Here is an 18291-nt window from a genome sequence, read left to right as displayed (position 1 = left end):
CAGGAAAGTGTAGTAGCTGAAATTTCTTCTACCTCCCTTTCTGCCCGGATCGGCGGGCAGCGATCGATCCAGCGGGGATCGATTTCTGTCTGGCTCGGCAGGTGGGGATCGATTTATTGTGTCTAGTCTATTATTGTGCTCTCAGACCTGAACACAAATCCATTGACATTAGTGGGAGAGGCACATGTATATCGGTGAGCACTATCTGGACCCAGGATATTAGCCAACTGGCTAGCTGTTTAAAAATTGGTTTCTGTAATGGATTTACTTTGGGCTCCTGCCATAACTCAGTACTCTATATAAATAATACCAGTGTGTGTGCAGAAGGTAAATTATTATTCATTTTATTTTTCTACACAGCTTCCTTAGTGTATCTGCATGACATTCCTTCAGTATGTAGTTAGAAACATTGTCTAAACTTATTCTGAGCTGTAGCTCACAAAGCTTATGCTCAAATAAATTTGTTAGTCTCTAAAGTGCCACAAGTACTCCTTTTCTTTTTATTAAAAGAAATAAACAAAGAGAATGGGAGAAGGATACAGGCAACTTCTAATGTAGACATGGAGTTCTAACGATACTTTGTTCTTACACAGCATCTTCCTTGCCTGGATCGCTCACCCTGTTGCAAAAAAATTTAGCTCTTGGAAGCAGCTATCCAAGGGGGGGAAATCGATCTATACTAGACACGATAAATCTATCCCTGCTGGATCAATCACTGCCCGCTAATCCAGTGGGTAGTGAAGACATACCCTTACATGAAGAGACCAGACTTTCAAAAGAGCTGAGCTCTTAATTGAGAATCCCAGAGGAGCTGCTGGGTGATGAGTATTTCTTAACATTGGACCATAAAATGTGTGCCCCATTTCTCCATGGGCACGATGAAACAGAACCAGATGTGACTTTCAGTCATATGCATTAATCAAAGGATCATTAAACAGCATCAAGGAGACGCCCTCTCTACAAACATTAAGAAGATAGTTAACTCTGGAGTTGAAAACATCATCCACTTAACTGCTCCGATAACCATTGCAGGGGATGAAGGGATCACTTCCTAGGTATATGGTGGGATTCCACAAGATAGGAGATGTTCTGGGGTGAGATGGGCTCTCCAAGTAGAGCAATTCCAGGATGGGAGTTACCTTTGCACCTTCAAAAGGGGACTAAAATATCAGGGGGTAGGTTCAAGGTGTTGGCGTATGTCCAGAAGTATACAGCAATACCGTAACTGGCCCTTGTGGATAAAAACTGGCAGAATCCAGGCACCGGATGTCTTTCCAGTGTTATTGGGCTGCGATGCGGCAGGGCAGGACCAGTTCAGATTTTTGGAGTGAAGTAGAAGGAACTGTTTTCTTCCTAGCATGATTTGAGAGTCGGGACCAAAACTGCTAAAATCCATCTGGAGCCCCATGTTGGATCCCTGGGGATTAGGGTGCAGGAGGGGTGCAGGGTGCAGGCTCTGGGAGGGAGTTTGGGTGCTGGATGCAGGCTCCGGGCTGGGCCAGGGGTGCAGGAGGGGATGAGGGGTGCAGGCTCTGGGAGGGAGTTTGGGGGCAGAAGGAGGTGCAGGGGTGAGGGCTGTGGGGCTGGGGATGAGGGGTTTGGGAGGGGCTCAGGGCTGCGACAGAGGATTAGGGTGTGGGGGGATGAGGGCTCTGGCTGGGGATGAGGGGTTTGGGGCGTTGGAGAGGCTCAGGGCTAGGGCAGAAGGACAGCTGAAGGGCAGCCTGCCCTGCCACTAGTGAAGGGCGGCACTAGGACCCTACGGTAGCAGTTGATGCGGGGAGCCGGCAGAGCAGAGTCAGCGTGAGCTGCAGGCTCCGGGGCCAGGGCAGGTGAGCGGGGGCAGCAAGTGGGGGCCAGGGGACATCCGGGGGAGCGGCGGCAGGCGGGGAGACCCGGCCCCAAACATTGTTGGAGCCGGGCCCCCGGGCCCTGAATATTGCTGGAGCCCGGGCACCCTGGAGAAGACCCCGACCCCACTAGTGGGGGCTAGATCAGCTGGAAGGCACAAGGCGCGCTGGGTGACTTACTCTGTCCTGCAGTCCCAGGCTGGCTCGCGGGGCTCTGGCGCGCGCGCTCGCTCCTGCCGCGGGTGACTCTGCTCCACCGCTGCTGGAGGAGCTCGGTGCTGCGGCTATATAGCGAGCAGCGCATGGGGGGCGGGGGCGGACCGGGCCACTGGCTGGGGAACTCCGCCCGCAGCTGGGCCAGAGCGGAGGGGTGCGGGAAGGGGGAGCCCGGAATTTCCGCGCGCCGGGGAGCGGGGGCTCGCGGGGCAGAGGCCAGGAGGTGGGGCTGCATGACAGGAGCAGGGCTGGGCTCCGGCGGCTGCCCGAAACTCTCATCCTCACTTGCAAGGCACCGGAGCGTACCACACAGGAGGGGACCTGGCAAAACGGATTGGTCAATAATCCCCGTGAGGTCATCGCCGCGGATTGTCCAAAGCGGAATTCTGATTGATCCGCTGGGCAATTGGTTGTGATATCCTAGCCACAAGGCTGTCATCGCTCGGTGTAAATTCCCACTCAAGACACAGCCAAAGCTCCTTCCTCCCTGCCTTGCTAGGGTCCCTTATGGGCGATATCCCTGTGGAACGATGTCCGTCTCCCTCCAGCATCGGCCTCCCTTTCTCCATGGCTCCCTCCCCAAATAGTTACATAGTAACTTAAAACAAAAACAAACGAACCCTCTCTCCCGCAAAAGGAATTACATGGTCCACGTGCACGGGCTGGTTTCATGCCCTACTGTGCTTTCTCTTGGGACATGCTGATTCCGCTCAACCACCAGAGTTCACAGTTGCTGGGTAAAAAGAAAAGGAGGACTTGTGGCACCTTAGAGACTAACCAATTTATCTGAGCATAAGCTTTGGTGAGCTACAGCTCACTTCATCGGATGCATACTGTGGAAAGTGTAGAAGATCTTTTTATATACACACAAAGCATGGTTTTGTGCTGGAAATGGCCCACTTGATTATCATACACATTGTAAGGAGAGTGATCACTTTAGATAAGCTATTACCAGCAGGAGAGTGGGGTGGGAGGAGGTATTTTTTCATGCGTTGTGTGTATATAAAAAGATCTTCTACACTTTCCACAGTATGCATCCGATGAAGTGAGCTGTAGCTCACGAAAGCTTATGCTCAAATAAATTGGTTAGTCTCTAAGGTCCACAAGTACTCCTTTTCTTTTTGCGAATACAGACTAACACGGCTGTTACTCTGAAACCTGTGAGTTTCTGGGTAAGTGGTTTCCCAGTGCCCCCACCTGCCTGCCATTGCTACCAAGGTAGGCAGTGGACAATTTTCAAAACATTCAATGGCATTTTTTGTTCATCCTGTTCCATGTAAAATATCACATTAAAGGTTTCAGAAATAAGAAATCTTCCTTGGGATGAAAATCACAGTGATGCACTAGGCTAAAAATAACCCTGTCCGCAGAGAACAGCGGGCAGCCGCCCGCGGGGCCCCTCTGCCGCTCCCTGGGGGGTGGCTGGCCCCGCACGCCCCCTGCACCTTTGGGCGGCGATGGGGCCCCATCATACGCCGTTCCCCAGCAAGCGGGAGTCCAGACGGGAAAGATAGTTTGGTTAGTTTCTCCCTTCCTCAGTCCAGGGCCCCATGCTGGGAAAACAGGCCCCCAACTTTCTCACAGTGTTGTGCGTATCTTCAGGGCCCCGGAGCAGAGAAGGGCCCAGCGAGCACCAAAGGCACTCAGCTGATAGAGAAGATAATTCCAGGAGAACTTCATATCGAGCTGGTATCCCCTTACATGTAACAATACCATCTATGCAGGAAACTTACGATTTGGGGTCATCCCCACCCCATCCCCAGTGTAAATGACTCTCCACTCTCCACCTCAGCCTCAGGATTCTACATTGTTGGGATAAATAAACTTAAATAGGTGGCACCAAATTTGTACAGAAGAAGATAAGAAAGAGTCAGACCAATGGTCCATCTAGCCCACTATCCTGTCACCCAACAGTGACCAATGCCAGATGCTCCAGAGGGAACCAAACAGGGCAGTTATCGAGAGATCCATCCCCTATTGTCTAGTCCCAGTTTCTGGCAATCAGAGGCTAGGGACACCCAGAGCACAGAGTTGCATCCCTGACCACCTTGGCTAATAGTCATTCATGGATCTATCCTCCAAATGTAGGTGGACGCGATCCTTGTGTGGAATGTAGGTAACTTTAGGACTAAAGGAGGTACAGCTGAGAGGTGGCTGAAGGTATATTAAGCCCCATAGGAGGAACAAGGGGGGAAAGGCAGATGGGTGCTCAAGGGGATTAATAACATCCATTTGTTGCTTTTCCGCTTTCCTAAGCACCAACCCAATTGGAGACTTCTTGAAGTGGGGAAGACCTGGAGTCCCCATGCTCTGTCCTTTGGCCTGACGTGATCCTCTGGCCCTGCCAGATGGGGTCTCCTGCTGTTTCACACCTCTGTCTGTCCTGTTCTACATGCAAGCAGAAGGAAATGGATGGAGGAGGAATGGGCTATGACAGTTATTGTTGCCAGTTTTGTGCCCCCTCCCTCCATCCCACTTTGCTCAGAGGAAGCCATGAGGGGCTGGGGGCAGACAACAATGCTTTTGGTCTGAGTACCATGACAGGCCACCAGAAAGGACTAATGTGCTTGGGGGGGATATAGCTCAGTGGTTTGAGCATTGGCCTGCAAAACCCAGGGTTGTGATTTCAATCCTTGAGGGGGCCATTTAGGGATCTGGGGCAAAAATTGGGGATTGGTCCTGCTTTGAGGAGAGGGTTGGACTAGATGACCTCCTGAGGTCCCTTCCAACCCTGATATTCTATGATTCTATTATAAGAATGGCCACACTGGGTCAGACCAAAGGTCCATCCAGCCCAGTATCATGTCTACCAACAGTGGCCAATGCCAGGTGCCCCAGAGGGAGTGAACCTAACAGGTAATGATCATCCGACAAAGTGGGTATTCACCCATGAAAGCTTATGCTCCAATACGTCTGTTAGTCTATAAGGTGCAACATGACTCTTTGCCACTTTTACAGATCCAGACTAACACAGCTACCCCTCTGATACTTGAGGTAATGATCAAGTGATCTCTCTCCTGCCATCCATCTCCACCCTCTGACAAACAGAGGCTAGGATCACCATTCCTTATCCATCCTGGCTAATAGCCATTAATGGACTTAACCTCCATGAATTTATCCAGTTCTCTTTTAAAACCTGTTATAGTCCTAGCCTTCCCAACCTCCTCAGGCAAGGAGTTCCACAGGTTGACTGTGCACTGTGTAAAGAAGAACTTCCTTTTATTTGTTTTAAACCTGCTACCCATTCATTTCATTTGGTGGCACCTAGTTCTTATATCATGGGAACAAGTAAATAACTTTTCCTTATTCACTTTCTCCACACCACTCATGATTTTTGTATACCTCTTACATATCCCCCCTTAATCTCCTCTTTTCCAAGCTGAAAAGTCCTAGCCTCTTTAATCTCTCCTCATATGGGACCCGTTCCAAACCCCTAATCATTTTAAAGTTGCCCTTTTCTGAACCTTTTCTAATGCCAGTATATCTTTTTTGAGCTGAGGGGACCACATCTGTATGCAGTATTCAAGATGTGGGTGTACCATGGATTTATATAAAGGCAATAAGATATTCTCCATCTTATTCTCTATCTCTTGTATGTATAGTTGGGGTTATTTTTTCCAATGTGCATTACTTTACATTTATCCACGTTAAATTTCATTTGCCATTTTGCTGCCCAATCACTTAGTTTTGTGAGATCTTTTTGAAGTTTTTCACAGTCTGCTTTGGTCTTAACTATCTTGAGCAGTTTAGTATCATCTGCAAACTTTGCCACCTCAATGTTTACCCCTTTCTCCAGATCATTTATGAATAAGTTGAATAGGATTGGTCCTAGGACTGACCCTTGGGGAACACCACTAGTTACCCCTCTCCATTCTGAAAATTTACCATTTATTCCTACCTTTTGTTCCCTGTTTTTTAACCAGTTCTCAATCTATGAAAGTAACTTCCCTCTTATCCCATGACAACTTAATTTACATAAGAGTCTTTTGTGAGGGACCTTGTCAAAGGCTTTCTGAAAATCTAAGTATACTATATTCACTAGATCCCCCTTGTCCACCCGTTTGTTGACCCCTTCAAAGAACTCTAAAAGATTAGTAAGACATGATTTCCCTTTACAGAAGCCATGTCGACTTTTGCCCAACAATTTATATTCTTCTATGTGTCTGACAATTTTATTCTTTACTATTGTTTCAACTAATTTGCCCGGTACTGACATTAGACTTACCGGTCTGTAATTGCTGGGATCACCTCTAGAGCCCTTTTTAAATATTGGCGTTACATTAGCTATCCTCCAGTCATTAGGTACAGAAACTGATTTAAAGAACAGATTACAAACCATCGTTAATAGTTCCGCAATTTCACATTTGAGTTCTTTCAGAACTCTTGGGTGACTTGTTACTGTTAAGTTTCTCAATTAATTCCAAAACCTCCTCTAGTGACACTTCAATCTGTGACAATTCCTCAGATTTGTCACCTACAAAAGCCGGCTCAGGTTTGGGAATTTCCCTAACATCCTCAGTTGTGAAGACTGAAGCAAAGAATTCATTTAGTTTCTCTTTATCGTCTTTAAGTGCTCCTTTTGTATCTCGATCGTCCAGGGGCCCCACTGGTTGTTTAGCAGGCTTCCTGCTTCTGATGTACTTAAAAAACATTTTGTTATTACCTTTGGAGTTTTTGGCTAGCTGTTCTTCAAACTCCTTTTTGGCTTTTCTTATTACATTTTTACACTTAATTTGGCAGTGTTTATGCTCCTTTCTATTTACCTCACTAGGAGTTGACTTCTACTTTTTAGAAGATGCCTTTTTATCTCTCACTGCTTCTTTTACATGGTTGTTAACCCACGGTGGCTCTTTTTTAGTTCTTTTACTGTGTTTTTTAATTTGGGGTAAAGATTTAAGTTGGGCCTCTATTATGGTGTCTTTGAAAAGTGTCCATGCAGCTTGCAGGGATTTCACTCTAGTCACGGTACCTTTTAATTTCTGTTTAACTGACCTCCTCATTTTTGCATAGTTCCCCTTTCCGAAATTAAATGCCACGGTGTTGGACCATTGAGATGTTCTTCCCACCACAGGAATGTTAAATGTTATTATATTATGGTCACTATTTCCAAGCAGTCCTGTTATAGTTACCTCTTGGACCAGATCCTGTGCTCCACTCAGGACTAGATCAAGAATTGCTTCTCCCCTTGTGGGTTCCTGTACCAGCTGCTCCCCGAAGCAGTCAGCTAAAGTATCAAGAAATTTTGTCTCTGCATTTCGTCCTGAGGTGACATGTACCCTGTCAATATGGGGATAATTGAAATCCCCCACTATTATTGAGTTCTTTAAGGAAGATCCTGGGAACTACAGGCCAGTCAGCCTCACCTCAGTCCCTGGAAAAATCATGGAGCAGGTCCTCAAAGAATCAATCCTGAAGCACTTGCATGAGAGGAAAGTGATCAGGAACAGCCAGCATGGATTCACCAAGGGAAGGTCATGCCTGACTAATCTAATCGCCTTTTATGATGAGATTACTGGTTCTGTGGATGAAGGGAAAGCAGTGGATATATTGTTTCTTGACTTTAGCAAAGCTTTTGACACGGTCTCCCATAGTATTCTTGTCAGCAAGTTAAGGAAGTATGGGCTGGATGAATGCACTATAAGGTGGGTAGAAAGCTGGCTAGATTGTCGGGCTCAACGGGTAGTGATCAATGGCTCCATGTCTAGTTGGCAGCCGGTATCAAGTGGAGTGCCCCAAGGGTCGGTCCTGGGGCCGGTTTTATTCAATATCTTCATAAATGATCTGGAGGATGGTGTGGATTGCACTCTCAGCAAATTTGCGGATGATACTAAACTGGGAGGAGTGGTAGATACGCTGGAGGGGAGGGATAGGATACAGAAGGACCTAGACCAATTGGAAGATTGGGCCAAAAGGAATCTGATGAGGTTCAATAAGGATAAGTGCAGGGTCCTGCACTTAGGACGGAAGAACCCAATGCACAGCTACAGACTAGGGACCGAATGGCTAGGCAGCAGTTCTGCGGAAAAGGACCTAGGGGTGACAGTGGACAAGAAGCTGGATATGAGTCAGCAGTGTGCCCTTGTTGCCAAGAAGGCCAATGGCATTTTGGGATGTATAAGTAGGGGCATAGCGAGCAGATCGAGGGACGTGATCGTTCCCCTCTATTCGACATTGGTGAGGCCTCATCTGGAGTACTGTGTCCAGTTTTGGGCCCCACACTTCAAGAAGGATGTGGATAAATTGGAGAGAGTCCAGCGAAGGGCAACAAAAATGATTAGGGGACTGGAACACATGAGTTATGAAGAGAGGCTGAGGGAGCTGGGATTGTTTAGCCTGCAGAAGAGAAGAATGAGGGGGGATTTGATAGCTGCTTTCAACTACCTGAAAGGGGGTTCCAAAGAGGATGGCTCTAGACTGTTCTCAATGGTAGCAGATGACAGAACGAGGAGTAATGGTCTCAAGTTGCAGTGGGGGAGGTTTAGATTGGATATTAGGAAAAACTTTTTCACTAAGAGGGTGGTGAAACACTGGAATGCGTTACCTAGGGAGGTGGTAGAATCTCCTTCCTTAGAGGTTTTTAAGGTCAGGCTTGACAAAGCCCTGGCTGGGATGATTTAACTGGGAATTGGTCCTGCTTTGAGCAGGGGGTTGGACTAGATGACCTTCTGGGGTCCCTTCCAACCCTGATATTCTATGATTCTATGATTCTATGATTTTGATAGCCTCTCTAATCTCCCTTAGCATTTCATCGTCACTTTCACTATCCTGGTCAGTTGGTCAATAATAGATCCCTACTGTTATATTCTTGTTAGAGCATGGAACTACTATCCATAGAGATTCTATGAAACATGTGGATTCATTTAAGATTCAGTTCAAGTCAGATTTTAGCACATTTATTATTCATATAGCACCTGGAGCTTTGCAGAATGTGTAACTTTGCAGATGACTGTTTCCCAGCCCCCAAAAGCTTAGTCTAACTCTGATACACAGGGTTTGTGGAAGAAATGAAGAAAAGCCTGGGTGTTTTCCCCTTCTTCTACCAATCTGTCTCCTGTTCATTGTTCTCTGCCCAGCTGCTGCACTCATTTGAGTGTCATTAGGCAGCTGCACCTGTATGCAATTTTGGGTATGTCTACACTGCAGTAAAAGACTCACGGCACAGCTGTGGCTGGTTCAGGTCAGCTGACTTGGGCTCAAGAGCTTGGGTTGTGGGCCATACAAGATATTCCAACCTAGGCTGGAGCCTGGACTCTCCGGCCTCACAAGGTCTCAGAGTCTGGGCTCTGAGCCTGAACATCTACATTGCAATTTATAGCTTTGCAGGTTGAGTCCCACAAGCCCATGTCAGCTGACCAGGGCCAGCCATGGGTGTTGCAGTGTAGACATTAAAGGTCCAGTTCTGCGAGTTAAATTGCAGAGAGGCCGCTGCTTACAATTGATGAACTTGGATGTGGAGTGAGCACTCAAATATGCCATTTCTGCCAGTTTGCCACCTGCAACTTTCCAGTGCAAAGTGCCTACCTCCTGGATAATGCTTTCCATGCAGTATACAGGGGCATACACACAAGATTAGAGGTGGATCTCCACGTGGGACTAATGCAGATAATGGGTTGAAAGCACTGGCTCAGGAATGTGAAGCAGCCTCTCGAGTCATTCCAGACCCAAATTTGCACTGAACCTTTTGTAAAGCTTTGTTGTATTCAGAGAGAGTTCTCATCTCCTCCACCAGCATCACAGGACCAGGAGACAGGGCAGCAACTGCCGCAGTTTTTCTGTTTCTGGCCAAAAGCAAAGGTTCTAGATGCTAAAATGATAGATGCTGCAGAAGAACTGAAGAGAGGGAGGGCTTGATCCTCAGTTGGTGCAAATAGGCATAGGCGTACATTCAGTGGTATCCTTCACTGTTTCATGAGCAAATGAATGAAAGGATCTAAATTATCTTAGCTTATGGGATCTGTTTGTTAGTCTGTAAAATCAATGTAGTTCAATTGATTTCAGCGGAGTGGCACCTATTTACACCAGCTGTGGATTTGTCTGAGAGAGAGATTCTGGAAATCTGAAAGAGAGCTTCTTCCGATGAGATTTCCTGCCTCATTTTGCAAGCTCAAGTGGGTTCAGAGGATAAACCATCTTATAAGCTTTGGATAAGCTTTTGGATCCTTACCCAAATCTGAACGGCAAACTTTGAGGTTCGCTGATCACTTCTACACACACAGAGCTAGTCCTGATATCTACATTCTAATGGCCAAGATCCTACAAATGTGATATGTCCTGTAATGAATGCAAGCAAGATTGACTGATTTTTGCATTTTCTGCAAGAAAATGAATCACTTCCCCTTCAAAAATATAGGAAATGCAAGATAACCAACCATCTGTATCTGTATCACCAAACATCTTTTTTATACCCATTATGGTGTAGGCAAGAAACTGGTACCATTGCTGTGTGACTATGCTCAGGTTTGTTATGAAGTTCCTCTTATGACATTCCAGAGTCAATAAGCTACTTATAAAAGAATAAGTGCTCTCTTATTTCAATACACTTATTCATTGGGATGTGTCTAAGATTTCTGGTTAAGCATGTTTAATTAGGTGGATTACCAGTGATAGATAATTTTATTTCCCCACTGGGGTTTTCCAAGAGCTGAGCTAATTTAAGTCCTGTATGAATCCAGCTGCCTATGAACAAATTCTAGGATGCCAATGCATGTACAGTCAGGTTGTTTTTTGATTGCAGACTAAAGTCACATGCTAACACATAGCTAGCCATGGTCCCTGTTTCACAGATCTTAGAATCTGATTTGGAAACACACTCACTTTCTGAGTCTTAAATAACTGGAGGGGTTTAACTGCATAAAAACAACATAAGTGCAGCCCTGTAGTTGAATCTATGGAATAGTTCCAAAAGCAGGTCGAACTGGAAAAACTACTGTACACTAAACCAGCTTTTCCATAGAGGGTATAGGGAGCTGAGTTAATGTACTAGCCTTTTTCCTCTGGATACATGGATTGATCTTATCATATATCACAAACAGAAAAAAGTCTGGAATCAATTTAATCCACATGGGAATTTGCCCACATGACCAAACCCATCGAACAGTTGCTCTATTCTGTTCAGAAGAGGGTAACTCGGTCACTTGGTGGGTTCACAGAAACTCAGCAAGACACCCATTTCCTTACAAGATTTTGAATGTCTACTCACATCCACCATAATCTCTCCACTGCCGAGAGGATAGCCATACAGTCCCTGAAATCTAACTACCAGATAGAGATCAAAGCAGCAGACGAAGGGGGCACCATTGTAGTCCTCCACTGTGACGACGCCATTACCAAGGCTAACTGCCAACACTCTGACGCCACCAACTATAAAGAACTCAAAGAAGACCCTTCACCACAATTTACCCAGGAACTTAAGGATATCATCAATTCCTTCCCCTAACAACTCCAAGATAAATTCTACAAACTTCCCGGACCCATCCCAGGGACCTTCCACATGCTTCCCAAGATACACAAACAAGGGAACCCAGGCAGACCCATCATAGCTGGCCATCAGGGCCGGCTCCAGGCACCAGCGTTCCAAGCAGGTGCTTGGGGCGGCAGTCTGCAAGGGGGGCGGCGGTCCGTTAGGGCGTTTCCACGGCGGCGCCAGTTCTGCAGCAGCCTCTCTCTTCAGCCGCCCTCGGCTGCAGCTTCTATCCTGAGCCGCTTGCAGCGGCGGCAATCCTCTGCAGCAGCTTCTATCTCTTCAGCCGCTCGCGGCAATTCGGCGGCAGCTTCTATTTCTTCAGCCACTCGCAGTGGCGGCAATTGGGCCCACTGCTTGGGGTGGCAAAAAGGGTAGAGCCAGCCCTGCTGGCCATGGCACTGAAGGAACATCGGGACTGATAGAAACCACTCTCAAACCACTCACCACACAAAGGGCCAGCTTCCTTTAGGACACAACCGACTTCCTCCACAAACCCCACAACATTATCAACAACCTCCCTCAGAACACCATTCTTGTCACCATGGATGTCACCTCCCTATACACCAACATCCATCACAATGACAGCATCACTGCCTGCCTCAAATACTTACAAGACAATGGACAACCCTCTGCTATTCACCCCAAACACATCACCAAACTCATCCAGTTCATCCTCCCATAACAATTTTACATTCAACAACAAACGCTTTGTCCAAACCACGGGAACAGCCCTGGGTACTAGAATGGCTCCCCAATATGCCATCCTCTTCATGGGCCATTGTGAAGGGCTCCTTTGGGTCTGTTCCATGGGCTCCTTTGGACCTGCTCCATGCTAATGAGATGCACTTGCAAGATTTGTTCAGCCTGGAGAGCGGGGAGCTTAAAAGAGGGAAAGAGTGGTGAACAGGAAGAAGCTGCTCCACCCAGAGACTGCTGGTAACAGAGGTAGTCCAGCTGAGGAGGAGATAGCTGCGAGACACACCACTCCTGAAGCCGTCCTTACTGACAACAAAGCAATATGTCCCAGGAAGAGGGGTAGAAGGTAAACCCAGCTAAGGGCAATGGACTCTGAGAGACTGAGCCCTTAGAGTTGAATCTCTGGGGGCTTCCTGGGAGACTGGTCTTTGTGCCGGCCAGATCCTCCCCTCTTGCAAGGGGAAGAGATGAGGAGGAGCTACCCTCTGCCTATGGGTGGCTTCCCTGACAAAGCTCCCTCAAGCACTGCCAACCAGAGGAGAAGAGAGGGTAAACAACAGACAGTGGGACTGGATGTGCGGGGTCCAGGGAGCCCCCCCACAGCTGCCTTGAAGAAGAATTTCTGGACAAATGCATCACAAAACCAATGATATACCTGAGATACATCCATGATATTTTTATTCTCTGGACAGATGGCTTAAACTCCTTCATAGATTCCTACCACAACTTCAACAACCATCACCCATCCATTAAACTCTCTCTGGAACACTCCTCCACCAGCATCAACTTCCTGGACACCATAAAATCAGATTTAACAATGGAATCCTACAGCCAACCACATACAACAGGAGAGGTCAATTGTTGTATCCCCTTCCAAACACCTCCATTTCCCCCGCCTCCCAAAAAAATCTGTTAATGGGAATGCCTCAGCTGGATACATTGACGTGGGACGCTTGGCCACTATCTAGTGTGCCCTGCATTGTTCACAGATGCTGAACTGGTCATTGCTTCAGAGATCCTAAGAGAAATGGAGCCTATTGGCTAGGATGGAGTGGGAGCAGACAAGGGCAACAGAATATGGAGGGCCCTGGTGAATTTATTGAGGTAGGTGTGCCAAGAGACCCTGTGGTCATATTTTTGTGTCTTTGGGCCAGAAGTATAGGTGTGTATGGGGTGTACTGTTATCTGATGGTTTTTCAGTTTCAGTCTGATTGATGGAACCCAGCCTGTGAGGAGAAACAGCCGATCAGCCAGTCGTACCTGCGTGAAAAGGGGGTACTTTGTTCAGGAGGGAGCGTTAGTGCCTGCAGGACGAGACTGGGAAGTTGGAGCCAAAAGGAAGTGGCAGTGTCAAGTGTCTGAAAGAAAGCAGCTGGTAGCTCAACGGGATCTTTGTGAGATGGGTGACTGAGGGAATGTGATCTCTCGCTTTAAGAGGAGTAGGCGATGGAACCAGTTCTTGAAACTGCTTTGCATTTTATCCAAAATGAGTCAGAGCACAGAGCTATCAATATTCCTTCGGCAACGCAGTACCTAAATATTGACCTGCAGTCAGGGTTTCTTTCCCTCTAACCCAGTAGTGCTCATCATACTTTTTCAGTCAGCCCCCACCCCACACCCTCAGTAATGGAATGTGTCTGTGCCCCGCCTCCCATCACTGCACAAGCAACTTATGTCAACCTAGTTATGTCAGTGTCTACACTACAGCCTTGCTACCGGCAAGTGTAAGTGCCCTACTTCACTGACATTATAACTCCACCTCCACAAGAGGCATAGGGCTTATGTCGGTGTAGTTAGGGCAACACAGTGTCCCGATAGATACTGCGCTACTTACATCTATTGGATGTCATTCTTGTAATTCTGCTGGAGAAATTGACAAGAAAGCTGGCTCCCGGCTTCCCAGGTGGGCTGCTGCCCAGTCTCCACTCCAAGCCAGGCTGCAACCCAGGCTCCCGACTCAGGCTGCTGCTGAGACTCCCCACTCCCCAAGAGGAGCCCTGATGCCCCCCTGGAGTCCTAGCTCCCCATTCCCAGCCGGGCTGCCACACAGGCCCTTGGCTCCCCACTACCCGCTGGGAGCATGGCAGCTGACTGGACTCTGGGTGAGGATTTTCCCATGAAGAGCCCAGCTGCCCCCTTGATCTCTCTGCTCCCTGGTCCCCACCAGGAATGGGACAGCCACACTGGGCTTCTCAGCTTCCTGCTCCCCTCCATGAACAGGGCACCTGACCAGACACTTGGCGTGGATCTCCCCGCCGGGAGCCCGGCTACCTCCCCGGGCTCTCGGTTCCCTGCTCCCCACTAGGAGCATGGCTGAGTCCATCAGGTAGCTCTGCACCCAGATTCCAGTTGGCTGCCATGCTCCCAGCGGGAAGCAAGGAGCTGAGAGCCGGAGCGGAAAGAGCCAGGCTTCCAGCAGGGAAATCTGCGCCTGGCGTCCATTTGGCTGCCCCGTTCCCAGAGGGGAGCCGAGAAGCTCAGTGTGGATGCCCTGTTCCCAGCGGGGAGCTGAAGGTGTGGGGTAGCTCAGCTCCCGGTGGGGATCTGTGCATGGAGCTGAAAGCCCTGGCTCTCAGTCCCCCACTGCCCCTTTTAAGTCAATGGAAGCACCCCTGGTGAGGACGCACACCACCAACAGAAGGGAGGACAGCGTGGACATGAACCACCGCAGTAACTGCTGCAGTGCCTGTAAGTCAACCTAACATAGATCAACTTAAGTTTATAGTGTAGATGTGCTGTAAAAAGTGCCTTGTGAGCACCAGCTGCCAAACTTTAGGTTTGGGTTAGAGGACTAACATGAGCCAGGGTGGTGGCTTGATGGTTCCAAGATCTTGAGCAGTTCCTTTGAGATCTTGGCTTCAAATGATATAAATCTCTCACAATCATCTGTTCAAGATATTTGTGCCATCTTGAGCCACATTCCTACTGAAGTGTCAATGAAGGGCCCATCTGGTTTTGACCCAACCCAAAACCAAAACCAATAGGTGGGTTTGGGACCAGGAATTCAAATCTGACAGCAGCACTCTGAAATGTAGGTTGGAGGAGGGGTTCATTTTTGTGGCTGGTTTGACATCCTCACCCAGACTTGTTGGAGGAAAGTCCATATTTGAGGTTTCGGTTTGGACCCAGCTGTCACTGGTATGTTTTAAATGTACAGGAGCTAGTAATGTTGGCAGTATGGTCTAGAAGCTAGGACACTGCCCAGCAGTCAGGGGACTTGTGTGCTAGTCCTGGGTCTGCCACTGAACTGCTTTTTGACCTTGGGCAAAGGCACTTTCTGCCTCAGTTTCCCATCTATAGAATGGGGACTGCGATACTTTACTTTTGTCAAGTGCTATGCGGTCTAAGTAACATTATTGTTAAATATATTTAATGGTGAATGTTAGGATATAGATATTTAGGCCTGTCTGTAAAGGCCTATACTCTAATTTAGGCGTATTCTTATCACTTAGCTAGTTATAGAGGTATAAAAGAAAGAATCAAAATCACTGTCTGCTGGTGTAAGGGCCTTCTCTTACTGTGACAGCCTGAGGCCCTCTTCTTAGGCCAAGGCCTTTGGCTAAGCAGCAGAGCCAGCCATAAGCTGGGAAGTGAACGGTCACATTCTCACATTCCAAACAAGTCACACTGAAATAAGGTAATATTGGGCTGGTAGGAATACAGTCCTGTCCTGATAGTGCCTATCGCCTCCAGAGAAAGGGAAGAGCCTAGAGGATGTAAAAGGAAGTTTAGTTTGATAGTTTTCTGTTCGGTAAGAACTCACTTATCAATAGACACAGCTGGGAAACCCTTATGTCTTTACAGATGTAGTTGTGAAATCCTCACTTCTGTATTGTTTTGTCATTATAGTTTCCACTTTGCTATTGTTTATTTGCATGGTCTCTGTCTGGTTCTGTGATTGTTTCTGTCTGCTGTATAATTAATTTTGCTGGGTGTAAACTAATTAAGGTGGTGGGATATAATTGGTTGGCTAATCATGTTACAATATGTCAGGATGGGTTAGTTAAATTTCAGGAAAATGATTGGTTAACGTATAGCTAAGCAGAACTCAAGTTTTACTATATAGTCTAACCAATTTATCTGAGCATAAGCTTTCATGAGCTACAGCTCACTTCATCGGGATGCAACACGATGAAGTGAGCTGTAGCTCACAAAAGCTTATGTTCAAATAAATTGGTTAGTCTCTAAGGTGCCACAAGTCCTCCTTTTCTTTTTGCGGATACAGACTAACACGGCTGTTACTCTGAAACCTGTCACTATATAGTCTGCCATCAATCAGAAAGTAAGGGGAAGAAATGGGAACAGGGAATGGGGGTGGGGAAATTGGAATCATGTTTTGCTAAGGGGGGGTGGAATGGGAACAGGGACACAGGTGTAAGGCTCTGTGGTTTCAGAGCTGGGAAGGGGGACACTAAGGAAGGAAACTGGAATCATGCTTGCTGGAAGTTCACCCCAATAAACATCGAATTGTTTGCACCTTTGGACTTCGGGTATTGTTGCTCTCTGTTCATGCGAGAAGGACCAGGGAAGTAAGTGGAAGTAATATTCTAACAGGGAATATTAAGAAATAATGTCTGAGAACACTCTGATTCTATGGTGACCCTTTGGGCAAAAAGTCCAGCGATAGAGGTATTCTTGTTTATTTCTACACTTCTTAGGGCTATCATTGTGGCAGAGTCAATGGAGACAATGATGTGAATGGTGTTAGTCAGCACAGGAAATATTCTCACTTCCCATCTAAACAAGGTCTTTGGCTAAGGCATCTTTTGCCAGGAACTGCTCTGGGCTTGAGAAATCTGTGCCTGGAGATTTGCCAAGAGAAAGGTTAGTTTTCTCCTCTTTGCTGGTGCTGACAGGCTTTCAGGGAGCGGAAATGGGGTTATTCAAGCTGTGGCACACCTGAATTAAAATGTAAATGTGTTCCAGCACTTTCTATTCTCAGTGCTGCCTTTTCAATAGGGAGGGAGCATTGATTAGTGATGAGAGCAGAAGACAGTCAGGAGAGTTGAATTCTATCCTTGGCCGTTCCACTGGATCTTGAGCAATTTACTTAACATCTGTGCTTCATTTTCCCTACCTGTACTGGGGTGTTGGCAGCCATAATTACCTATATTACAGGAAGGCTGTGAGGCATAATTATGCATTAAGTACTTTGAGATTCTGGAATAGAAAGCTATATGAAAACACCGTACTATATTTGTCTTATGACGCTATCGTCTGCCTTTCACGCTCCTTGTTCATATAAATTTGCCATTGTTAACAACTTCTGAAGGCACACACCTGTTGTGGTATTAACATAAACATGCAGCAGTTAATCCTGTACAACACCAAATGAGGTGGGAATGTGCAAGCTGAATATTTTCCTCAAATACTTAAGCTACTGGTGCTATCCAGAGAATCCCAGATTTCCAAATATCGCTCAGCAAAACTGCTTGTTACTCACCATTTCTCAGTATTTCAGATGTATCTTTCCTCTTTCGACTCCAGGTACCTGCTGGTTAGTGCCCTAACGCGAGTGCAGGTAGGCAAGTGCTTCGACTCAAGTGCTCACCTTCTGAAACAGTTTCCGAGAATGGATATTTAAATGGCTTCTGGCAGCTTGCAAGTCAACAGCTTTCTGAAAAAACAAGTTTACCCTGCCTCACACTGGCTACCAGCAGGCAGAACAGCTGTTACCTGAAATCCTTTGACATCCATTCATGAAAACAGTTTTGGAACTGTCAGTTTCTCAGTGGAAATGGGTCCATTTATATAGCTAATCTCCTCTATGTAGGTAGAAATGTTTATGTCCTTAAAAATCAGTATATCTGGGGATTTCTTTCAGATTCCTTTCATTCATATTTGTCTTTGACCTCCCTGAAACAGTCTCTCAAACGCAGGTCATTATGTAAGTATCATAGTGTAGCTTCTATATTGTAGATAAGGAGCCTAATTTTAGATCAGAAGGAATGAAGTGCTGATTCAAAAAGTCATCCGACCTTACCAAACCCTGTCTGGGCTACAGTTTACAATAGGGGAGGCCTGTCTGATGGTAGCAGGTTCCTGACATATATGGGAGTATGTCCT

General features: G+C 46.9%; 1 protein-coding gene across 4 annotated transcripts in view; it reads right to left on the bottom strand.

The window, feature by feature from the left end:
* TNFAIP2 (TNF alpha induced protein 2) overlaps positions 1 to 17748 on the bottom strand; it is a 48713-nt gene extending 30965 nt beyond the window's left edge. The window contains exon 1 of one of the 4 annotated variants that reach the window (XM_073349726.1): positions 17669 to 17748. The gene's annotated coding sequence lies outside the window, so the exon portion shown is untranslated. Of the gene's footprint in view, positions 1 to 2030; positions 2114 to 17668 lie in introns of those variants that run through there. The other 3 variants (XM_073349727.1, XM_073349724.1, XM_073349725.1) reach the window with 3 other exon arrangements.
* Positions 17749 to 18291: the final 543 nt, after the last annotated feature.

This window comes from Lepidochelys kempii, chromosome 6, assembly GCF_965140265.1.
Source record: "Lepidochelys kempii isolate rLepKem1 chromosome 6, rLepKem1.hap2, whole genome shotgun sequence".
NCBI lineage: Eukaryota > Metazoa > Chordata > Testudines > Cheloniidae > Lepidochelys > Lepidochelys kempii.
This window is presented reverse-complemented; position numbering and strand designations above follow the sequence as displayed.